Source organism: Notolepis coatsorum (genome assembly GCF_963971535.1).
Source record: "Notolepis coatsorum genome assembly, chromosome: 7".
NCBI classification, from domain to species: domain Eukaryota; kingdom Metazoa; phylum Chordata; class Actinopteri; order Aulopiformes; family Paralepididae; genus Notolepis; species Notolepis coatsorum.
Window position 1 is genome coordinate 152,768,333 of NC_140171.1, and position 21,105 is coordinate 152,789,437.

The following is a 21,105-nucleotide window of genomic DNA, read 5'->3' on the forward strand; positions in this document are numbered from 1 at the left end:
ATATCTTGGTCATCCGGTCGAATTCTCTGCGTCTTCGACGTACCTCTGTGGGCAGGTCCTGGCGAATGGTGAGTTTGGCTTCCCCCTCTGTGATTGTAGATTTCTTTGCTGCTTGTAGTAGTGTTGTCAAAAATATCGAAGTATCGATACATATCGATACTGAATATTTAAAACGGCTTCAATACTCATTTCCCGAAGTACCGATACTTTCTGCAGTATCGGTACCAGCTGGCTTGCTCCCGCAAGTTGTTGACAGACAGACGCGCTGCCAGAGCCTTGCCCTTCCGCCTCCTCCTCCTCGCTCAGAGCAACAGACACAAGCTGCTGCTGCAGCCTCCTCCCCTCACAGCCGGGCAGCGCAGCCCTGTCTTCAGTTTGTAAACAACGCTATTATTAGCTAACATTAGCTGTCGTTCCTCCGTTAGCTTAATGCTAGCTAGCTGGCCACCTATTACTTCATGGAAACGGAGTAACGTCAAGCCGAGCCCACTACACCAGTACACGCATGAACTCGACACAACTACCCCGTTTCCAAGTGTCACACAACTACCCCGTTTCCAACGTTAGGTCTAGCGGAGCCGGAGCCCATCCTACACCAGTACACACATGAACCCGACAGTACGTTACCCCGCCTCCATGAAGTGTCCAATTAGCTATTAGCTATTAGTTAATAAATGCTCCGAGCATAGCTCCGGAGAAATCTCTCTCTCTCTCTCTCTCTCTCTCTCTCTCTCTATAAAGGTGCGCTCAGTAGACCTAAAATCTCCAGCAGCCACTCTCTCTTTCTCTCTCTGATCTAAAGATAAACAAAGGGTTTTAAAAGTGTATTTATCTTCTCGTATAGTACCAGAGAGAAGCTGAGGAGAATCAACCAGCAACAAAAGCAAAATTTGTAAAAAAAAAAAAAATAATATAATAAAAAAAATTATTATAATTTTTTTTTTTTTTGGTATTGAAAGTATCGAAAGTATCGATACTTTTCAAGGTATCGTATCGAAGTCGAAATTCCAGTATCGTGACAACACTAGCTTGTAGGATCAGCTCTTTGTCCCCGATTCGTAAAAAGCGGATTAGGACTGGTCTGGGATATTTCCCAGCGTGTGGTTGTGATTGTGGTCGCGCTGGGCGAAACACTTGTTCCAGGTCGAGTGTTTTTTCCAATGAAAGCTTGAGCCAGTTGGGTAGTTTTTGCTGAATGTACTCAGTAGAGTTTGGTCACCCTCCGATTTCTCTGGAAGCCCCAGCAAAACCAGATTTTTCCTCCTCCCTCTGTTTTCCAACTCATCCGTTTTCATCTCTATTGTTCTCAATGTCTTTTCGGCTCGGTGTAACTCTCGCTGGGTTGTTTGCAGGTTGTCCTCTAGTGCAGAAATCCTCTCTTCCGCCTCATCCAGGCGCTGCTTGTGTTTGTCGACTGCTTTGTTTGTTTTAGTCAGTCCTTCTTTAATCACCAATACTTGGTTTGTCACCTTTTCCAGACGAGTATCGATACGTCTAATCGGCCCAATATTGCAATGCGTTGAGATTTTAACTCTGACATAATTTCGACCAGAGTGGGGTCATTGTCTGTTTCAATTGTTTGGTCGTCGACATCTGGTTTGTTTCGCTGGCCTTTCCTTGTTGTTGCCATCTTGCAAATCACCACGTTTTATCAAAAGCCTTTACTTAATTTAAGTTGAAACAAAATTATTGAAATTGTCCTTGAGTGGAGGTAAGAATTGCAAATTTAATCACTGAGACAGTGTGGAGCTCTTAGTTCAGGCAGCCATCTTGTTTCCCAGCAGCCTCAGCTTTGCATTGTTTTCTGTAGGATCGCTGATGCGCTTAACCCATCCCATCGTCCTTCCCCCCAAGGGCAGCCGGGAGCAGACGAGGGCTGTGGCGTGGGCCACGCCCGGGGACCATCCAAGTGCTCCTGCCCGTTTTCGTCACGGACTCGACAGCGTTAGAGATCTGTTGTGCATGTTTTTCCATTGGGTTTCTCTTATCAGGAGGGGGGGGGGAACCCTTGCGAGCACGGGGAGAACATGCAAACTCTACACAGAAAGGCCCGGGAGATACCCCACCTGGGTACCTGGCATCGCGGAAACCTGGTCCCCAAGCGGGAATCGAACCCTGGACCTTCTTGCTGTGAGGCGACAGTGTTAACCACTACACCACGTGCCGCCCACCTTTAAGCCCATCTATTACGTTACCATTGACTGAAAAAGTGCTTGTCGTCTTGTCAATGTAACATAATTGGAAACGGTAGCCAGAGTAACAAAAAAGATGTTTAATGTATTTACCATGGATTTAGTAACTGAAGGAATAACATAAAGTAACAACAAACAAACCACAGGACTGTACAGACAGGATCAGCCACCACACACAGGGGAGAACAGAACAGTTATACACAAGGGAATGACGAGACAAGAAACACCTGGGCTGATTACAGATGGATACACCTGGGAGGGAAACGACAGAGAACTACAAGACCAGGACGGGGAACTACAACCAGACATTACACATCACACTGGGAACACCTGATCAGGGTACAAACACACTCACACGTAACACCATCGAAAGTCCCCCTCCACGGCAGATATTTTTTTCATTTAATGAACCTGTATGTGCAATTTCCTGCAATATAGAGCCTTCAATCTTGACTAATAAAGCTGCTCTTTTCACTATAAAACTCAGTTTATATTGCAGTATGATAGCCAATTACTATAATAATAATAATAATATATTAATATTAAGGCTGTCAAATATATCGCGTTAATATCGCGTTAACTCTCGATTCTATTAATGCCACTAATTTTTTTAACTCAAGATTAACTTAAAAAAAAAAAAATTACTAGACTTCACTCAGGTGTATTATTGATGCTCTCATTGATACTATGTTTGTTTCTGAAGTGTGTGTGTGTGTGTGTGTGTGTGAGAGATATAGAGAGAGAGGGGGGTGAGAGATGAGGAAGGGGCAAAAGAGAAAAAGAGCTGGGAGAGTGTGTGTGTGAGGGAGAGAGGGGGGTGTGTGATTAATCAGCCCTTGTGTGTGTGAATGTAACAAGTTCCTAACGTTTTCTTTCCCCTATTATTTCATGCACACTTTATTCATTGTTTTAAATTATTATTTTCTTTTAAGTTATTTTGTGCATCACTCTGTTTTGAATTTGATGCAAATTTGCAATGCATGAGGGTCATCCTTTTGTGTTAAATGGCTGCATAAAGCAAGCATTTGTTGACTCGCATGTTGATAAGAGTATTAAAACTTGGAACTTGAAAAAGATCTGTTTAAGGTAAAAAAAAAATTAAAAAAAAATGCGATTAATTTGCGATTAATCGCGAGTTAACTATGGACAATCATGCGATTAATCGAGTTAAATATTTTAATCGTTTGACAGCACTAATTAATATATATATATTAGAGCTGGGCCGTTAACGGCGTTAACGTGCTGCGTTAACGCTATACTAGTATCGCGCGATAATATAATTAACGCATTAATCTAAAAAAAAAAATTTAATTTTTTTTTTTTTTTTTACCTTTATTTACCCAGGGTAGGTTCGCTGAGCACAGATGCTCTTTTTCAGGAACGCCCTACTTCACATTCACACAGTTCCATTCACACCTGGGAGCTGCCCAGTACAACCACAGTTGACACCATTGGCCACTGAGCAACTCCACTGGAGCAGTTGATTCAAGCCATGTCACATAGTTCAAGTTTGAAATGATTCTTTCTGTTTTGCTCCTGAGAGTGCTAGATACTGTACTGTACTGGTAATATTATTTATTTGTGTTAACTTCTGAATAAAACAACTTATTAAACACAAGTACATCTTATTGAACATTATTTTGATATTTCATTACCAATTATCATAGCAAAACAGCTTTTTCAAACAGTCTGTAATGCATTTTGGAAACGGGAGATGGGCTCATGGTGTAATGGGCCACCTGGCCTGAGAAACATAAAGAGGAAAGAAAAAGTAAGGACTTACTTCTGGTCATTATTTGGGTAGAACACACATATTTTGAATGCCTTCGGCAGGTTTTTTTTTTTTTTTTTTTGAGCCATTTTAATCTAGATTAATCTAGATTAAATCCAGGATTGCAGATAGATTAATCTAGATTAAAAAAATTTATCTATGCCCACCTCTAATATATATACTGTATATATACTGTATATTGATTTTTCGCTCTTTTATTTTTATTAAATCAATCTCCTTTCAAATAGGCCACGTTTTTAATAAGAGAGAGAAAAAATACCAACAAGGAACAATAACAGGGTCTGCTGTAAATATAGCCTATTTTGTGTCTTAATTTGTTATGTTATCCTACACTTTAAGCTGTCTGATATTTCCATTACCTGTAACTCTTGGGTCTCTTTCTCTCCTTCTCTGCCTCCTCCCTGAGTCTGCACAGTCACCATATCATTCTACATTAAGGAGAGAAATACACTTATGAATACACTGAACCGGTTTGAATACACAATCTTTATGCTACTCTGTAAAGAAAGGGAGAGAGGGGGGGATATATAATCCAAGTATTTGTGTCTTAATTTGTTATGTTATCCTACACTTTAAGCTGACTGTCTGATATTTCCATTACCTGTAACTCTTGGGTCTCTTTCTCTCCTTCCTGAGTCTGTACAGTCACCATATCATTCTACATTAAGGAGAGCAATACACTGAACATCATTATGAAACATTTCTATTGCACCCTTACTTACAATTCATTATGAATTGAAAATGGGGAACCCTGATGTAAACAAGATGAAAGTCTTTCTCTGGTCTTCATTGTATGTATTGAGCCGTACTGTATTGTACCCATTCTGCAATCTGTTATTGATTGATAAAAAATGTTATTAACATATTGCAGAATGGGTACAATATAGTACGGCTCAATACACACAATTGTTAAGGGGATGCAGACCAGAAAAATACTTTTGTTTTGTTTACATCAGGGTCCCCCATTTACAATTCATAATGAATTGTAAGTAAGGGTGCAATTAACACCGTGCGATCCATTATTTGTGGAGCCCGCCCTTTAAGTCTTTGAGCCATTAGGCTACTAGGGTTCTTACTTTGCGTTTTGGTGTACTGAAAAATGCTCCGATGTCTGTATTCTTTCTTTTTTCTGCCATGTTACCTGGTTGGCTGGACACACACACACACATTTTCATTTCAGGTATTGTACCTTAAGATAATTGAACATCTTGATTTACCGTAAATCCTCAAATATAGGACGGGCCTTCTATTTACCTCAGCTGCAAAGAGCACCAGGCCTTTATTAGAGAGGCTTATATAAGAGGCAGGCCTTAATTTCTAAAAATGACACTCATGGACATAATCCCTTCATTTTCAGACATTTATTGCATTATTATTATTATTATTATTAAAAAAAATATAAAAATTGGGGGGCCCTCGTCACTAAAGGCCCACGGGCCGCGGCCGTCGTTAATCCGGCCCTGCTCGTCTGCCATAGCGAACGTTAAAATTTGCAAACGAAGTCAACGTTATCCAGCTGACGACACCACATATCTAGATATATGACAACGTTAGCTAGCGGCTAGCACTAAAGCTAACGCCAACCAGAGGGAAACTTTGTTATTATTATTATTATTATTGGTATGACCAGATGGCATTTCGGACCTTGAAACAATTTTATTGTATTGCGTGGTAGAAGTTATACCACTCTATAGTAAAGATGATGTCTAACATAATAGTTTGTTCGAACTAAAGTGTTCACGCTGCCTGCCTGCGTACCAGTTTACACCTGGAGGCTGCCTGCAGGCTGTGAGACTGGAGTGCGGCGAGTGCGCGTCCGCTCTGTCTGCTGGGGGCTGGATCAAACCATATCGGGCAGGGGGATGTCGCAATCTTTGGAAACTTAAAAACGTGCTATTAAGTGTCATTGCATATTATTAATTTGATTGAAATTACGTAGTTATGGTTAGATAATATTTATATATTGGGGGGGGGATATATCATATGATCAAAAAGTGAGGGAGCAAAGGGACAAGTTTGCTCCCCCAAGTTCAATACTGGTAGAGCACCCGCTTCGCCTGCTCCATTACGTAGGCGCCTATGCATATAACACTTAAAGTAATTGGTAAACAATCTATTGTTTTTAATACAAATAGACCTCCTGTTCACTATAAAGTGCCACGTTTTGATATATTGAGCTTTAAACTTTAAGTACCGTAAAAGAAATTTGGAACTCACAACAGGCAGCCTAAAACCCCTTCCTCTCCCAAACCGTTCCTGCAATTGTTTTATGTTGCATGATGATCATGAATACATTTATTATGTATTGTATTTTTTATGTTTAAATATCAACATTATCTGTCCACCCTCAGTACATTTACTATCAATATAATATACTCGTCTGACTTCATCTGATCTTTTCAAACGCACACACACAGGGAGAATGCCTGACCCCCCCCCCTTCCCCAGTCCCCTCTGCTGTTCTCTCTAGCGCTCTGATCAGGATTAGCTTGTTAGCTTGCATTTGACCTGTTGCGGAATAAAACAGCAGGGATTTGTTTTGGGTCGCGAAATACGCACACTATCCTTGCTATGTTGCAATGTGCGTGTTCCAGACGCTACTGCGCTGTGCTGTAGAGCCGAGCGGATACGAGTCGACTCCACAGGATTTTCAAAATAAGAGTATCGATATGAACCGAACGTTGCTAGCTGCCGGAGCCATAGATATTATGGCTGGGGCTGCGCTTCTGCGGAGATGAGACTTGCTACAGGATTTTCAAAATAAGAGTATCGATATGAACCGAATGCCTATCGCACAGCGTTTCCGTTTGCCGGTAATTACCGGTATTTGACCGGCAAAATCTGTTGAAGTCCGACATATTTAATCTCTCCGGTCATAATGTCCGGTGAAAATAATTCCCTCTAAGCACAATTTGATTATTTGAATTGTATTAAAATAGGCTCAAATTAAATAGCCTATGCGATGAACGAAACAATCATTACATTTGTTTCATCGTTGCTTCACCAAGCAGGTCCCGTCTAATAATGACAACACTGTGTCAGCGCGAGCTTGCTGCTGCTAGATTTGCGAAAAGCATCCAGCTGCAGATCCACAGAACCCGCCAGCTTTGCCGGCACAGTGCAGTACTCCAATTCAGCCATTGTCAATTCAGCTGTTGGGTGGGGGGCGCTGCTGAGCGGTCCCCCGACCGCCTGTATCAGTTCCGCAACCGTTCCTATTTCCGGGGTAGGCCTGATTGGCCCCGACAGGCACGTGACCCGCCGCGGCCACGCCCCGCGGCAGCCCCAGGACGCGGCAACGAGGCTGCTGTGGTTCACCGCCGCCTTCAACGCCGCCCGCAGCAGCAAATTTGCGCGAGCGCAGGATTATTTCAGTGTGTATCATGCAATCATTTAACATTTGAAAGGCATACATTGTTGTATGAAATAAAATAGTATAGAGACATATGTACAGCGTTCGATGCAGAATAGAAGTAACTGAGTTACGATACAATACGCTATAGTGCAATGCACGTTAAAAAAATAAAAATAAAATGTAAGGGAATCGAACTTGTCACAAACGGACCATAGGATCCACAGCCAAGCAGCGTTACCAATTGAGCTAGTTTTCGATGGTAAAAAAGGGGGGATTACTGCTACATAATGCTGCCGTGACGGAGCTCCGCCGCGACAATATTATTAAACAGCGGCTCTGTCATTGAAGTGGGAAAAGTGAGCCGTATTGTATATTAGTACATTGCATAGTATATTGTATAGCGTATGGTAACTCTGCGGCGTTGAAGGCGGAAAGCGGCGGTGAACCACAGCAGCCTCGTTGCCGCGTCCTGGGGCTGCCGCCGGGCGTGGCCGCGGCGGGTCACGTGCCTGTCAGGGCCAATCAGGCCTACCCCGGAAATATGAACGGTTGCGGAACTGATACAGGCCCCCCGACCGGACCTGAAAACACTGCTGCTCTGCGGGTCTGCAGCTGGATGCTTCTCGCAAATCTAGCAGCAGCAAGCTCGCACTGACACAGCGTTGTCATTATTAGACAGACCTGCTTGGTGAAGCAACGATGAAACAAATGTAATGATTGTTTCGTTCATGGCATAGGCTATTTAATTTTAGCCTATTTTAATACAATTCAAATAATCAAATTGTGCTTAGAGGGAATTATTTTCACCGGACATTATGACCAGCACCAAGTCGTTGGGAGGTGGAGATATACATCACGCAAACCCACGATAATGTTGCCGTCTCTCTCTGCCAAATTTCTCAGTTCTTCGCTTGATATAATTAATACAAATGTCCAATATAACGGAATTCGTTAGCTCATAAAAATGTGATTATAACAGACTGCTGTTTATTAATGTCGGACAGACTGCCCACCGACACCTCAAGTCTCGAGGGACTTATTTTTTTTTGAATATATTAATGACTGTATATACGCAAAAGTAGCCTAGTTTTAAGTTAAAATATTATAAATGCCTTGAGGATGTCATTCTTTTTATAGGCCTATCAATTGTTTTTAAGCTCAATAAACTCTGACTGGAATTTATCCCATTTGTCTGGTAGATTGAAATCTACCGGACACTCAGACCTGCAAAAAAAAATTCTAACGGAAACCCTACTGAAGTAAATCCATTCATCGCACAGACCGTTGTTGCTGTAGCACGTGCAACATATATCTCGCACTGTACAGCCCTGACCTACGGCTGTTCACGGCTGGATAACATTGGACACACGATCGCGATCAGTACTTGGAATGGCGATCAGATAATTGGATTATTCTTTTTGCAGTACATCATAGACAAGGTAAGGACTATATGTTATCAATCTTGCGTTGATCCGATAATTTTTTTCCCGCGATCGGAGCGTGTGTCTGTGTGCCGTGTCCCGTTAGTTGCGATCAAAGCACGGAGGTGCGGCTTCCCCCCCCCCCCTTTCATGCATCGATGATGAAACATAATACCGATAATCTAGCGTTGATTTCAGATTGATTAATGATTCAGGCGAGAAATGGTATGATTTATAATTAAATGCAGTAAAGCACTGTTTGGTGGCGTTTCCTGGGATTACACAGAATCACTCTAAAACTATACTCATATATTCACCACGGTATAAAACGTAAATGTATGAATGAAAAAATTATCAGTTTTTTGCATGTTGACCGGAAGAAACTCACTGACAATCGACATTGTTATTAGATCCATAGCTATAATATTTAATATAGTTTTAGCACTACAAACACCGGCATCTACCCCCATTTCATTACAGCGCTGGCACAAACGGCCATACGCCCACAGCGACCTCTGGCGTCCAATGTGTTAAGGGGTTAAGTGTTATTAGCGAAATATGTGTTTATTGAAATCATTGGATTGGAAATCGGATGAATTAGACGTGAGGAAATGACGCCGTCATGAACCCGTTGTAGTCCTAAGATAGAGGAGTCCCAGGGCTTTCGATGGACGTCGAAATTTCATAAAACTACACTACCCAGCTCACACCAGCCCCTGTTTAAGCTGGGTTTTTTAAAATCATTTTTTAAAGTTTTTTTCATGATTGTATCTCATGGGTCGAACAAACCTGAACGTTATTGCCATTAAATACAACATACATTATTTCTTTACCTTTCTGTGAACGTCTACAAAAAAACGTGTCGCAATCTGGTGAAAAATGGAGGAGCTATGGACATATATAAAAGTAACTGTACTTACAGTAGATTTCAATCACGTGTTTGCTGCCCTGTCAGGGGCGCCTGGTGGTACTAAATCCAGATTTAAGTCTGCCATTGGATCCGATCCATTGATGTATGACTTTGCCATAATAAGGTCATCTTTAGGCCTTATATTCTATATTCATTTCATTTCAAATTGCATGTGTCTGGATGGCAAAATCCAGTACTATATCTACAAAAAAACCTGTAAATCATCTGCCCTTTATTAATTTGCTTAGATATTTTGTACACTTGATCTCATGAAGGTGCTAAATCAGTTCAGGTAAATCTCATGTCTGGTCAATGTTAGCATGGTGTTATTCACCGTCAAAGATGGAAAGAACTTATAAATAATAATAATTGATATTCTCCTTTGGTTCATTACAATATACTCAAGCATAGTAACATACACAATTTATCTGACACTGAGAATACATTCCCAGAGGTCCATACATTCACAGGTCCTGTTGTTACTATACACATATATTCATAATTTAATTTTTTATCTTTTGTTTTTTCTAAATATTTTCTTTTTTTCTACCCTTTCCTTGTACAGTGTCCTTGAGTCTGAGAAAGGCGCTTCTCTCTTAAAATCCAATTTATTATTATTATTATTATTATACATGTCCCTAGATACCATGAACATGCAAATGGACCTTGTAGAAGTGGAGCAATCCTCCATTTACTTGGCTGCTTACTTTTAAGTGAATTTTCTGAAAATATGGCTAGGGTTTAAGAGATTAATCTAAAGATTTTGACTTTATTCTGACTTTATAAATGTTGACATTAATCTGTAAACATTATCTCTTTAGTCTGACGTCATAAATGTTTACTTTAATCTCTAAACATTATATAAAGGCTTGAATTAACTAGTGAATAAAAAACAATAAACCTACAAGCCAGTGAGGTGGCTGAGAACCGGCTAGAGCGTAATTGACGCGTCTGTGGCTACTCGTCAGATCAAAGACAGAATGTCCACAAGGTCCGTTACGATAATACTCAACAGAGTATTTATTTACACCATACAATTAACTCTTACCGGTTACTAACACACCTGCATGTCATCAGTCCCATCACACTTTAAGTAGCCAGGTAGCCTGATTACAAACACACCTGCATGTCATCAGTCCCATTACACTTTAAGTAGCCAGGTAGCCTGATTACTAACACACCTGCATGTCATCAGTCCCATCACACTTTAAGTGGCCAGGTGGCCTGATTACTAACACACCTGCATGTCATCAGTCCCATTACACTTTAAGTAGCCAGGTAGCCTGATTACTAACACACCTGCATGTCATCAGTCCCATTACACTTTAAGTAGCCAGGTAGCCTGATTACTAACACACCTGTATGTCATCAGTCCCATTACACTTTAAGTAGCCAGGTGGCCTGATTACTAACACACCTGCATGTCATCAGTCCCATTACACTTTAAGTAGCCAGGTAGCCTGTCGGGGGCGCCTGGTGGTACTAAATCCAGATTTAAGTCTGCCATTGGATCCGATCCATTGATGTATGACTTGGCCATAATAAGGTAATATTTAGGCCTTATATTCATTTCATTTCAAATTGCATGTGTCTGGATGGCAAAATCCAGTACTATATCTACAAAAAAACCTGTAAATCATCTGCCCTTTATTAATTTGCTTAGATATTCTGTACACTTGATCTCATGAAGGTGCTAAATCAGTTCAGGTAAATCTCATGTCTGGTCAATGTTAGCATGGTGTTATTCACCATCAAAGATGGAAAAAACGTATAAATAATAATAATTGATATTCTCCTTTGGTTCATTACAATTTACTCAAGCATAGTAACATACACAATATATCTGACACTGAGAATACATTCCCAGAGGTCCATACATTCACAGGTCCTGTTGTTACTATACACATACATTCATAATTTTATTTTTTATCTTTTGTTTTTTCTAAATCTTTTCTTTTTTCTACCCTTTCCTTGTACAGTGTCCTTGAGTCTGAGAAAGGCGCTTCTCTCTTAAAATCCAATTTATTATTATTATTATTATTATTATTATTATTATTATTATTATTATTATTATACATGTCCCTAGATACCATGAACATGCAAATGGACATTGTAGAAGTGGAGCAATCCTCCATTTACTTGGCTGTTTACTTTTAAGTGAATTTTCTGAAAATATGGCTAGGGTTTAAGAGATTAATCTAAAGATTTTGACTTTATTCTGACTTTATAAATGTTGACATTAATCTGTAAACATTATCTCTTTAGTCTGACGTCATAAATGTTGTCTTTAATCTCTAAACATTATATAAAGGCTTGAATTAACTAGTGAATAAAAAACAAACCTACAAGCCAGTGAGGTGGCTGAAAACCGGCTAGAGCGTAATTGACGCGTCTGTGGCTCCTTGTCAGATCAAAGACAGAATGTCCACAAGGTCCGTTACGATAATACTCAACAGAGTATTTATTTACACCATACAATTAACAAATGCACAATTGCATGTAACATAAAGTAAACGGTACTACCTTGCACAACAAACGATAAACAAAACAACGTCGCAAACGGCGGTCAAAACTGTAAACTCTTACCGGTTACAAACACACCTGCATGTCATCAGTCCCATTACACTTTAAGTAGCCAGGTAGCCTGATTACAAACACACCTGCATGTCATCAGTCCCATCACACTTTAAGTAGCCAGGTAGCCTGATTACAAACACACCTGCATGTCATCAGTCCCATTACACTTTAAGTAGCCAGGTAGCCTGATTACTAACACACCTGCATTTCTTCTTCTTCTTCTTCTTCTTCTTCTTCTTCTTCTTCTTCTTCTTCTTCTTCTTCTTCTTCTTCTTCTTCTTCTTCTTCTTCTTCTTCTTCTTCTTCTTCTTCTTCTTCTTCTTCTTCTTCTTCTTCTTCTTCTTCTTCTTCTTCTTCTTCTTCTTCTTCTTCTTCTTCTTCTTCTTCTTCTTCTTCTTCTTCTTCTTCTTCTTCTTCTTCTTCTTCTTCTTCTTCTTCTTCTTCTTCTTCTTCTTCTTCTTCTTCGTGTGCTTTCCGGCAGACTGGACACCTTTCGGCGTATTGCTGCCTAACAGATTTATCTTCTCACAAGTTCTCTTCTCCTTCTACTCTACCGCCATCTACTGGAATCCTTCCTCCCCCACATTGTCCAATGACGTGCAGCTAACACTGCTTCCTCCTGACTGATTCCCCCTCTGTGATACATGCTTCGCCCCCCGTGGCCTGACTCTGACCTACTCGCTCACTAACACCCCCCTTCTCTAACGCTACTTGATCAGCCACCCTGTTTAACTCCGTCAAAACATCCTCCACTGTCAACCCCTCCATACCCAAGTGTCCCACTGCTGCTAAAACTATCAACCTAGTCCTCTCTGTCCTACTGCTAACCGTCGCTATCGTATTCACTACTCCTGCCACAAAGGCCACCATACCTAACTTCTCCCTAAACACCCTCTCTTTCTTCGCCTGAACTTCCTCTACCACCCGATGCCCTATCCTAAAACCCTGCCCCCTATCTTGCTTTCCCTGATCCTCCTGCACTACCCTTACTGCCAACTGTCCTTCCCTAAACCCCTGTCCCTTGTCTTGCTGTCCCTGTCCTACCTTCCTAGCTGCCTCCGCATATGAAATTCTACCTTCCCTTCGCACCTGCTGGACCATTACCTCTAGCTTCATCGCCTCACAACCCCAATACGCTACACTATGCTTCCCACCACAACTACAACACTTCGGCTCCACTCCCAGTTCACACTCCCCATACTTATGCTCCCCACTACACCTACCACATCTCTGTCCCTTCCTACACCACTTAGCTACATGTCCAAACTCCTGGCACCTGTAACACCTCAACGGATTTGGCACAAACTCCCTAACCCTATATGCCAAATACCCTAAAAATACCACTCTCGGACTAACCTCACCCTCAAACTGAATAACTATGGTCCCTGTCTCCTCCTTCTCTGCCCCTCTCTTCATCCTCTCTACACTCTTAACTTTCCCATTGCGTTCGTCACTCCTCAAATCCCCTAACAGCTGATCCATACTAACCTTAATTGGAATTCCCCCAATCACCCCCTTGCACCCACTATCCCTTTTCTCCCCTACTATCCCTACTCCACAGACCTTCACTTTTCCAATGCTCTTCATTTCCCTTGCCCTCTCTACCTGCACTACACTTACACACCCTATAAACAAGTTCCCATCCCCCAACACCTTCCCGTACCTTACCTCACCTAACTGCGCTTTAATGAGCTTTGACAGCTGTTTCGGCTCTATATCCCTAACTCCGTCTACTCCCTCAAAACGCACCACTACATTCAACCCTCCAAAACCCTTTCCTCTACCCTCATCCTCTGACCCACTCAAGCTATCTCCCCTCTCTTTCTTCCTCTTACTCCCCTTCCCCTCACTCTTCTTCTCCACCTTTGCCCACCCTTCTCCCCCACTCTCCTCCCCACTACACTCCATACCGTCACCACCCGAATCCTTGCTTTTGCTATTCTCACCCCCATCACTGTCGTTCCTCTCCTCCTCGAGATATCTATCCATGAGCAATTCCCACTCCTTGCAACTCCATTTGTGTATCACGTCCTCACTGAACTTGTTCAAATCTTCATCAATCCAAAACCCCGGATATTCTTCCGTGGGCCGGGGCCAACCACGAAAACTACACGTCTCGTAAACCGACCTGTGCGCCTCCCACCACTGATCACTCCCCTTCGAGCCATCAATCAAACTTCTAAATGACTCTGCCTCCGTCTCCACTAAAGACTTCTTCTTCTTCTTAGGCATCTTGCTACGACCAAACTCAATTTTCCTCTCCAAACAAATCTCAGCAGCAGGGTTTGATAAACAAGATCACTGTAAAATATCCAGAAACAGCAGAACAACGCTTCTTCTCCGTCTCAAAAGGAATGACCCTGCATGTCATCAGTCCCATCACACTTTAAGTAGCCAGGTAGCCTGATTACTAACACACCTGCATGTCATCAGTCCCATCACACTGTAAGTAGCCAGGTAGCCTGATTACTAACACACCTGCATGTCATCAGTCCCATCACACTGTAAGTAGCCAGGTAGCCTGATTACTAACACACCTGCATGTCATCAGTCCCATTACACTTTAAGTAGCCAGGTAGCCTGATTACTAACACACCTGCATGTCATCAGTCCCATTACACTTTAAGTAGCCAGGTAGCCTGATTACTTTTACCAACGGATTTCCAGTTCCGCGTTCTGCAATCTGATTGGCCACTGACCTTTCTGGTCGTGTGACGCCTGTTTCTATCACCGGTTAAGCTTAGGCACTCTTTCGAAGTTGGTTAAGGAGTTTGTCTTAGAGCAGGGCGATAGAACACCAGCCCTGATTCCAAACTCTAACCTTAACCAACTTCGAAAGAGTCGCCTAAGCTTAACCAGTGATAAACTAGGCGTTAGGTAGTTTGCAGGCTGTTCGAGGCGGAAATGGGCGCAGAAACAGGCGTCACGCGATTGGGCGCACATGTCACATGACCAGAAACGTCAGTGGCCAATCAGATCGCACCAGAAACGTCAGTGGCCAATCAGATCACAGAACGCGAACACGGAACTGGAAATCCGTTGGTAAAAAACTAGACGCAGGCAGGTAAGCCACCTACTGGTGAGCAAAGGGAACTGCTGCCATGAACCCAACTTGGCAGGCACAATGCATAGGCAGAAATCCAAACAAATACATACAATATAAAATATGGCACTTTACCAGTGAATTGACTCTTACACATTATTTATATTACACCCACGCTCAATGAAGAAACCCAATGGCCATCACAATCCACCATGCAGATAAATAAAAAGCAACAGGAGTCAGCATATAACCAGGGTTATCAAGTGGGCGCCTCCCTTCACTGGTGTTTCTTCAAGTTAGGCCCACGACCTCGGGCTCAGCGGTTAGTTCCAGCCTCCCAGAACCACCCCCCCATGCCAGCTCCCACTTTTCCATGATATTCACACGCCTCACCTCCCTGTTATCCTATGTCAAAAGTACAATTCCTACAATATTACACATGAAACAGCAACAACAGAGAAGAAAAGGAATACTTGTACCCTTTGTTTACGTTGGCCCCCAGCTGACATTATTTCTCAACCAAATCCACTGACATCTCATTTACCGCTTTTTTCAAGCTCCGCCCACGAATCCCCAACTCTCCCAATAATGGTGAAGCCGATCGTGCTATAAATCCTCTGCATCCTACTTCCGCCGGACAAACCCTAGCTTTACATCCTCACTGTTCAGTTTCTGCTGCCAAGTCTGCATATCTAAGCTATCACTCCCTTCCAAGCCATGTCCAGGTTGACACTTTCGGCTCACTCTTCCTTTGGTATTGATTCCTGTTGGAGACGAACTTATGAAGTCTGAGCTTTCCTGTGCTGCAGAGTTCGCTTGATTCTTTGACGAGCTGGATTGCCAGATGTTATGCTCGTCAGTCCATCATCAACATGAAAAGTCCTCTGGATGAATTTAACTGTTTTCTTGTTAACAACCACTCTAGAAATACCACCTGTAAGTCTCTTTTCTCCATCTTGGCTGATTGAATCTGGTGCCATATCATGCTTGCGTGTTCTATACATCCAGCAAACCCTGGGATTCCTGCTTTCTGCACTGCTTTCTGCACTGCTGTCCCTTTCTAGGTAGTTTGCTAGCCTCTGTGCCATTACAGTTAAGAAAATCTTACCTTCTACTAGGGCTGACCCCTATTAGTCGATTAGTCGACTAATCGGTCGAAAGGAGCCGTAGTCGACTGCCAACCTCTTAGTCGAATGCAAATATCTTTTTTTTTTAATCATTCTTTCGAAAAGAAAAGAGGCCTAGAAGCGTCGCTAACGCTAATGGCACGCATACCAGAGGCTAACTGCCTAAGAAAACAGGCACAGAGGCACTGAAAGAGGATTTCACCCATCTAATGAACACACTAGACTAGACAAATATCAAGATGTATCCATCAGTGGACCAATTGCATGCTTTTGCAGAGGACAAGAAGCCTTCAGTCGACTCCTTCAGCCATTAAGCACCCCCCACAGCCCAAATGGAATGATGCAAAAATAAAAATAAAATAAAAATATACTTTTTTTTTTAGTCGACTAATAGTCAACTAATGGCACATTTTGGCTAATCATAGTCGACTATCCAAATCCTTAGTCGGGGACAGCCCTACCTTCTACATTCAGGAGGGATATAGTCAGAAACTGGCTTAACAGTGAGGACTCTTTCTCCTTGGGGATTAGGATTCCTTCTGCTCTAACCCAAGCTTTTGGTATAACCTGTTTATCCCATACTACTCTCAATAACCTCCACAAGAATCTGAGTACATCAGATGCACTTTTATAAACCCGGTGGGGGACTCCATTCACCCCTGGGGCTTATATTCTGACTTTATACAGTTGGTCCATAATTATTTGGACATTGACACAATTTTACTAATTCTGGCTCTGTACAACACCATAATGGACTTGAAATGAAATACAGGTGTGCTTCAAGTGCAGACTTCCAGCTTTAATTACATCTAAATCCGGTGAACAGTGTAGGAATTACAACAGTTGCCCCAACTCAAGTAAAAAAGGTAATTGGTCAAGCTAACAATCCATAAGTATTTCAGCTATCCATAGTTACCTTGTTTAGTTTGGAGAACCTCAAGTCTCACTCTGTTTGTTTACATTTTCACCTCCTGACAACATCTGATCAACCTCCAAGTTGTGATTGACAGCGTGATGAGGCATGATTGAGATTTTCTGGTTTTGTAGCCAAACAATAATTGATCGATTGTGTTTCTACTTTCAGTTGCAGAGTTATCTACTGCATCTTTGTTTGTTATTCATATTATTATTATTCCTCCCTCCAGACCCCCCACAGCTCCCTGTCTGTGAAGAGGAGGTTCCCCCTGAGCAGCAGGAGAGGAGCCCCCGTCTGGTCCAGGAGGAGCCAGAGCTCCTACAGATGAAAGAGGAACAGGAGGAACTCTGAATCAGTCAGGAGGGAGAGGAGCTTCCTGTCTCTGTGAAGAGTGAACATAATGAAGAGAAACCTCAGTCCTCACAGCTCAGCCAAACCCAGGACACAGAGCCCCTCCAGATTAAAGAGGAACAGGAGGAACTCTGGATCAGTCAGGAGGGAGAGGAGCTTCCTGTCTCTGTGAAGAGTGAACATGATGAAGAGAAACCTCAGTCCTCACAGCTCAGCCAAACCCAGGACACGGAGCCCCTCCAGATTAAAGAGGAACAGGAGGAACTGTGTCAAGATCTAGAGGAGGCTGATGGCTCCAAGATGACCTTACAACCTATGAAATGTGAAAATGAAGGTGAGAACACTCTGTCCTCACAACTCAGCCAAAACCGGGACCCAGAGCAGATTAAAGATGAACTAGATCAAGGGCTGGAAGAAGCTGATCTCTCCAAGATCACAGTAGACCCAGTGAAATGTGAAGATGGTCAAGAGAACGCTCTGTCCTTCCAGCCTCTTCAAACCCAAAGGGAGAAAAACAGAGAAGCATACTCTTTACCCAGCACCTCAACTGAACACATGAAAACAGAACCTGAAGGAGAGGACTGTGGAGTAGCAGAACTAGCCAGTAACTTAGATCCAGCTGGTGATTTAGAACCAACTAGAGATAGCCAGCCTCTCTCTTCAGACTGTTCTCTAACTGAGACTGATGACAGTGATGATGACAGTTCTGGAGCTGAGACTGATGACTGTGATGAATGGAAGGAGAGTGGAGGTCCAGGTTTGATGGCAGTAAAACAAAAGACACAGAAAATACAAACGTTGTCTAACAGGCCTGGGTTCAGCAAGAAGAGAGATCTGAAGATACACGTAAAAAATCATACCGGAGTGAAACCATTTAGTTGTTCAGTTTGTGAGAAAGGGTTCAGTATGAAGGGAGCTCTGAAGAGACACATGAGAACTCATACTGGAGAGAAACCTTTTCTTTGTTCAGTTTGTGGGAAAGGATTCGATGCGAAGGGAGCTCTGAAGAGACACATGAGAACTCATACTGGAGAGAAATCTTTTCTTTGTTCAGTTTGTGGGAAAGGTTTCAGTGCAAAGGTAAATCTGAAGACACACATGAGAACACATACTGGAGAGAAACCTTTTGTTTGTTCAGTTTGTGAGAAAGGGTTCAGTGCGAAGGGAGGTCTGAAGACACACATGAGAACACATACTGGAGAGAAACCATTTGTTTGTTCAGTTTGTGGGAAAGGGTTCAGGCATAAAGAAAGTCTGAAGACACACATGAGAACTCATACTGGAGAGAAACCATTTAGTTGTTCAGTTTGTGGGAAAGGGTTCAGTCAGCAAACAAGTCTGAAGACACACATGATAACTCATACTGGAGAGAAACCATTTAGTTGTTCAGTTTGTGGGAAAGGGTTCAGGCATAAAGAAAGTCTGAAGACACACATGAGAACTCATACTGGAGAGAAACCATTTAGTTGTTCAATTTGTGGGAAAGGGTTCAATCAGCAAACACATCTGAAGAGACACATGATAACTCATACTGGAGAGAAACCTTTTAGCTCTTCAATTTGTGGGAAAGGGTTCAATGATAAAGGAAATATGAAGAAACACACTAGAACTCATACAGGAAAGAAACCATTTAGTTCTTCCGTTTAAGCTGAGTGTAGACTTGAAAAGAATAGAGACAACAGGTCCCCAAACACAGTTTGCAGTATATTAAATAGAAACCCCATGTACTTTTTTAGAAGAAGAACATGGGGGCGACACACGGGAACACACACGCATGCACTGATGAAATGTCTCTCTGCACTTTTCCCATCCCGTCGTCCTTCCCCCCCCCCAAGGGCAGCCGGGAGCAGACATGGGCTGTGGCGTGGGCCGCGCCCGGGGACCAATCCAAGTGCTCCTGTCCGTCTTCGTCAGGGACGCGACAGCGTTAGAGATCTGTTCTGCATGTTTTTCCTTTGGGTTTATCTTATCAGGGGGGAAACCCTTGCGCGTACGGGCAGAACATGCAAACTCCACACAGAAAGGCCCGGGAGATACCCCACCTGGGTACCTGGCAACGCGGCTACCTGGTCCCCAAGTGGGAATCGAACCCAGGACCTTCTAGCTGTGAGGCGACAGTGTTAACCACTACACCACCGTGCTGCCCAAACATTCTGTTCCCATACTAAGTAGTATACTCAACAGGAACCCCATGTACTTATACTAAGTAGTATAAGTAGTATACTCAACAGGAACCCCATGTACTTATACTAAGCAGTATACTCAACAGGAACCCCATGTACTTATACTAAGCAGTATACTCAACAGGAACCCCATGTACTTATACTAAGCAGTATACTCAACAGGAACCCCATGTACTTATACTAAGTAGTATACTCAACAGGAACCCCATGTACTTATACTAAGTAGTTTACCCAATAGGAACCCCATGTACTTAAACTAAGCAGTATACTCAATAGGAACCCCATGTACTTATACTAAGTAGTATACACAATAGGAATCCTTAGGAATAATTTTTGTTTTGTGACTGATTTCCGTTTATCTTCATTCATATCAAACACAAAGATTCTCTACCTCCTTTTTTGATTTAGTCAATAAAATATATCTCATGCTTGTTTTGACTCTTTCATTATGAGTGTTATAATTTAAAATGCCGTGTAGCCATTAGGACATGATATTTTACTTAAATTAAAAGTAGAATACTCTACAGAAAATAGTTGCTAAATGAAATAAAAAGCTCTATAGACATTAATGTTGAATTTTTCAAATGTATTATTTTGGCACAAACCCGGTGCCATTTAGCTCCATTGTATTGGAGTGACGGCGGACATCTCTACTGCAGATATGTCGTGCCCTAGTGGGCTTTGCTTATAAGTAGTTCAAGGTAGCAGTCAGAAGACTGAGGTGTGACAGCAACAGTGTATTCCTTCAATAACTGGTGGCGCCAGAGAGCATCTGACAAGACCTCAGAGCCTGTTTCACCACAGAACTGGTGGGTCACGTGCTTGAAGCTCTGATCCCTAGGAAGACTTCAGTGTTCAATGTTGAAAGACGGACACATCACATTGGACCTGGACTTCAATTTAAAAACAGAAATGGACTTCCATAATGTTATTACTGTATATATTATATATTATGTTGTATGTATCAATAATGTTGTAGATTGTGGCTGCAATATTATCATTCATTGATAATTCTTCCACGGTAACAATTAGGGATTGGAAACGTAGCAGCCAGAATAGTGATTTTGTGTTCATGAAGTTTTTATATTCATTTACATTATTGAATATAAATATTTACACTAATCTAATTTGATTTAATATAAAGATTTAGTTTTTGTTCATATTACCGATGGTATGGCTATATTATTAATTTGTGAGAAATATCTTAATGTTGTGGGTTTAACCTATTACCCCCTCCC